The 5,000-nt window shown below is 70.4% G+C and overlaps 1 non-coding gene across 1 annotated transcript; it reads right to left on the minus strand.

Moving 5' to 3' along the window:
* Positions 1-3,470: 3,470 nt before the first annotated feature.
* LOC135889870 (5S ribosomal RNA) lies at positions 3,471-3,589 on the minus strand. Its single transcript, XR_010562186.1, has one exon. It is a non-coding gene; the product is annotated as a 5S ribosomal RNA (ribosomal RNA).
* Positions 3,590-5,000: the final 1,411 nt, after the last annotated feature.

Raw genomic sequence — 5,000 nt, forward strand, 5'->3', positions numbered from 1 at the left:
GGTGGGTGGGGGGGAGGCTTAACAGTCTTCCCCCAGGCTGAGCGGGAGGCTTCGCAGTCGTCCCCCGGGCAGTCCGGGGGAAGGCTTAATAGTCGTCCCCCGGGCGCTCCGGGGGGGAAAGCTTAATAGTCGTCCCCCAGACAGGGTGGGTGGGGGGGAGGCTTAACAGTCTTCCCCCAGGCTGAGCGGGAGGCTTCGCAGTCGTCCCCCGGGCAGTCCGGGGGAAGGCTTAATAGTCGTCCCCCGGGCGCTCCGGGGGGGGGGGAAGGCTTAATAGTCGTCCCCCAGACACTGTGCGGGGGGGGAGGCTTAGCGGTCTTCCCCTAGGCTGGGCGGGGAAGGGCTGGCGGGAGGCGTAGCAGTCTTCCCTCGGGCGGTCCGGTGGGGGAGGCTTAGCAGTCGTCTCCAGGGTGGTCCGGGGGTGGGGGGAGGCCTCAGAGTCGTCCCTCGGAGAGTCGGGTCGGCGGCGGCGGTGGGTGTCAGGCTTTACAGCCAGCCTCCGGAGGGTGAGCGTCCTCGGACGCGATGCAGCCGCCGCAGAGAGGCAGCCTCCGAGGCTGGGAGCGGAGCACCGAGACTGGGGAGAGGGGAGCAGGAGCCCGGGAGGGGGTGGGGTGGGGGGCCTTCAGGACAACCGGTCAACCCCCGGGGAAGCGGCTGTAAAAATTTCAAAGTCCCCACCGGGACAACAGGTCAACCCCCGGGGAAGCGGCTGTAAAATTTTCCAAGTCCCCGCTCGGCCACCAGGTCAACCCACTGAATCTAATGGGTTGACCTGGTGGCCGGTTTGATTTCCGGCCACCAGGTCAACCCATTGGATTCAATGGGTTGACCTGGTGGCCGGTTTGCTGTGCGGCCCGGGTGTCACCCCACTCCGCGGGCCGCGCGGCAGTGGTCCTGAGGACCACAGAGGGGGGCTTAATAGTCGAGATGGAGCAGGTCCGGGGGAGGCTTAATAGTCGTCCCCCGGGCAGTCCGGGGGAAGGCTTAATAGTCGTCCCCCGGGCGCTCCGGAGGGGAAAGCTTAATAGTCGTCCCCCAGACAGGGTGGGTGGGGGGGAGGCTTAACAGTCTTCCCCCAGGCTGAGCGGGAGGCTTCGCAGTCGTCCCCCGGGCAGTCCGGGGGAAGGCTTAATAGTCGTCCCCCGGGCGCTCCGGGGGGGAAAGCTTAATAGTCGTCCCCCAGACAGTGTGGGTGGGTGGGGGGGGGGGAGGCTTAACAGTCTTCCCCCAGGCTGAGCGGGAGGCTTCGCAGTCGTCCCCCGGGCAGTCCGGGGGAGGCTTAATAGTCGTCCCCCGGGCGCTCCGGGGGGGAAAGCTTAACAGTCGTCCCCCAGACAGTGTGGGTGGGTGGGTGGGGGGGGAGGCTTAACAGTCTTCCCCCAGGCAAAGCGGGAGGCTTCGCAGTCATCCCCCGGGCAGTCCGGGGGAGGCTTAATAGTCGTCCCCCGGGCGCTCCGGAGGGGAAAGCTTAATAGTCGTCCCCCAGACAGGGTGGGTGGGGGGGAGGCTTAACAGTCTTCCCCCAGGCTGAGCGGGAGGCTTCGCAGTCGTCCGCCGGGCAGTCCGGGGGAAGGCTTAATAGTCGTCCCCCGGGCGCTCCGGCGGGGGGGAAGCTTAATAGTCGTCCCCCAGACAGGGTGGGTGGGGGGGAGGCTTAACAGTCTTCCCCCAGGCTGGGCGGGGGGGAGGCTTAATAGTCATCCCCCAGACAGTGTGGGTGGGTGGGGCAGGGGGGGGAGAGGCTTAGCAGTCTTCCCCTAGACTGGCCGGGGGTGGGGGCTTAGCAGTCGTCTCCAGGGTGGTCCGGGGGTGGGGGGAGGCCTCAGAGTCGCCCCTCGGAGAGTCGGGGCGGCGGCGGTGGTGGGTGTCAGGCTTTACAGCCAGCCTCCGGAGGGTGAGCGTCCTCGGACGCGATGCAGCCGCCGCAGAGAGGCAGCCTCCGAGGCTGGGAGCGGAGCACCGAGGCTGGGGAGAGGGGAGCAGGAGCCCGGGGGTGGGGGTGGGGGTGGGGGGCCTTCAGGACAACCGGTCAAGCCCCGGGAAGCGGCTGTAAAATTTTCAAAGTCCCCACCGGGACAACAGGTCACGCCCCGGGAAAAGGCTGGAAAATTTCCTAAGTCCCCGCTCGGCCACCAGGTCCACCCAGGTCTAGCAATGGGGTTGACCTGCCTGATGGCCGGTTAGTATCAACGTAGTCTCACACAGGAGGGCAGCTCTCAGGCCGGCCGGCTGCGGCTGACTCTGGGGCGGTGCCCGGTGCCCGGCAGCGAGGCGCGGGGGGGGTGGGGGGGTGAGGGGGGGGGGAGCGACACGGGGCTTACCGGCCCCGGGGCCGGGGGCGCCTCCTGCGGCTTTGGGGGCCGCGGGTCCTCCGTGGCATCCAGGCCAGGCCTCTCCTGCCTGGCCGCGGGGGGATTCGGGGGCGGTCCCGCGGGCCGGCGGCCGGGCGCAGGGGGGGGGCCCGAGCGAGTCCGCCCCGGGCCCGGGGTCTCCCCCTGCGGCTCAGGGGGGGCGTGGGTCCTCGGGGGAGGAAGCCCGGGGGGAGCTGCAGACCCGCCGTGGGGCCCTCCAGGCCAGGCCTCGCCTGGGTGGCCGCGGGGGGATTCGGGTCGGGCCCGCGGGCCGGCGGCCGGGCGCAGCGGGGCCGGGAGGGTCCGGGCCAGTCCGCCGCATGCCCGGGGTCTCCCCCAGCGGCTTCGGTGGCCGTGGGTCCCCGGTGGGGCAAGCGGCGGGGAGCCTGACACCCGCCGTGGGGCCCTCCAGGCCAGGCCTCGCCTGGGTGGCCGGGGGGGGATTCGGGGCGGTCCCGCGGGCCGGCGGCCGGGCGCAGGGGGGCCGGGAGGGGCCGGGCCAGTCCGCCCCATGCCCGGGGTCTCCCCCAGCGGCTTCGGTGGCCGTGGGTCCCCGGTGGGGCAAGCGGCGGGGAGCCTGACACCCGCCGTGGGGCCCTCCAGGCCAGGCCTCGCCTGGGTGGCCGCGGGGGGATTCGGGGCGGTCCCGCGGGCCGGCGGCCGGGCGCAGGGGGGCCGGGAGGGGCCGCGCCAGTCCGCCCCATGCCCGGGGTCTCCCCCCAGCGGCTTCGGTGGCCGTGGGTCCCCGGTGGGGCAAGCGGCGGGGAGCCTGACACCCGCCGTGGGGCCCTCCAGGCCAGGCCTCGCCTGGGTGGCCGCGGGGGGATTCGGGGCGGTCCCGCGGGCCGGCGGCCGGGCGCAGGGGGGCCGGGAGGGGCCGGGCCAGTCCGCCCCATGCCCGGGGTCTCCCCCAGCGGCTTCGGTGGCCGGGGGTCCTCCGCGGAGGAAGCCGGGTGGGTGTTGGGGGGAGCCGGACCCCAGGCGCCCCGACCCGTGACCTGCGGCCGCGACCTCCGACTCGGCAGGAGCGACGAGGGGCTTTCTGGCCCGCCCCCCCCCCCCCTTCTCCTTCCTCCCCAGAAAAAGGAGAGAGAGCTGGCTCGGACCGGGAAAAGCTGCCTACGGCACCTGGGATTCCCAGGCGGTCACCCATCCAAGTACTAGCCAGGCCCGGGACGGTTTACCTTCCGAGATCGGACGGGATCGGGGGCGTTCGGTCCGGTATGGCCGTAGGCACCCGGCTCCGCGCCTCCTCGCCCGCTTTCCCCTGCCGGCGCCCGGGCCTGCCGCACGGCGAGCCCCGGTCGGACTGCCCCGTGCGGCAGGGCCCCCGTCTCTCGCGGGCCCGATCCTTTTTTTTCCTTTTCAAGCTCCGGGGCCCGGGCTGGCCCGTCAGAGCCCCTTCCCCTCCCCCCCCCCCCTCCCTCCGGCGTCGGGAAAAATATTTTCCCGGACTTCCAGCGGGCCCGATCCTGTCAGCCGGGGGTGGGGGGGGGGGGCAGTCCCTCGCTGCGGCCAGGGAGGGTGAGCCCGGGGCGGCTTGCCTGGCGGCCGGGTCCCGGCAGGCCCGATCCATTCCCCCCCTCCCCGTCCCCCGTCCCCCAGCGGTTCCAGCGGTTCCCCGCCCCGCCCCCGCGCCTGGTTCGCACCCTGTTCCTTCGGGCCGAGGAAGGCGTACCCCGGGGGGAACCGTCCGAGTCCCCTCCCGGGCACCAGGTCAACCCGTGGAATCGAACGGGGTTCACCTGGCTGGCCGGTATGCTTTCCGGCCACCGGGTCAACCCATAGGTTTTAACTGGTATACCTGGTGGCCGCTTTGCCAGGTCAACCCGGTTCTCCCTCCTTCCCTGGGCGCCCCCTCCTCGGAGGCGTCGGGTTAAACTTTTTCCAGACTTCCAGGGGCCCGATCCAGTCAGCCGGGAGGCAGTCCCTCGCTGCGGCCGGGGACGGTGAACCCAGGTCGGCCTGCCTGGCGGCCGGGTCCCTGTCTCTCGTGGGCCCGATCCTTCTTTTCCTTTTCGAGCAGGGGGGGCCCGGCCCACCCCGGTAGCGCTCCTCGGAGGCGTCGGGCAATTCCCCCCCCCCCCCCCGCACCCCACCCAGACTTCCAGGGGCCCGATCCTGACGGCCGGGAGGCAGTCCCTCGCTGCGTCCGGGGACGGTGAGATGCTCGGCCACCAGGTCAACCCGGAGGAAGCGGGCTGAAATTTTTTTTTCCAAGTCCGAAAGATTGTCCAAGTCCCCGCTCGGCCACCAGGTCAACCCGGAGGAAGCGGGCTGACAATTTTTTCCAAGCCCGAAAAATTTTTCCAAGTCCGAAAGATTGTCCAAGTCCCCGCTCGGCCACCAGGTCAACCCGGAGGAAGCGGGCTGACAATTTTTTCCAAGCCCGAAAAATTTTTCCAAGTCCGAAAGATTGTCCAAGTCCCCGCTCGGCCACCAGGTCAACCCGGAGGAAGCGGGCTGACAATTTTTTCCAAGCCCGAAAAATTTTTCCAAGTCCGAAAGATTGTCCAAGTCCCCGCTCGGCCACCAGGTCAACCCGGAGGAAGCGGGCTGACAATTTTTTCCAAGCCCGAAAAATTTTTCCAAGTCCGAAAGATTGTCAAAGTCCCCGCTCGGCCACCAGGTCAACCCGGAGGAAGC

Source organism: Emys orbicularis, chromosome 15 (assembly GCF_028017835.1).
Source record: "Emys orbicularis isolate rEmyOrb1 chromosome 15, rEmyOrb1.hap1, whole genome shotgun sequence".
NCBI classification, from domain to species: Eukaryota; Metazoa; Chordata; order Testudines; family Emydidae; genus Emys; species Emys orbicularis.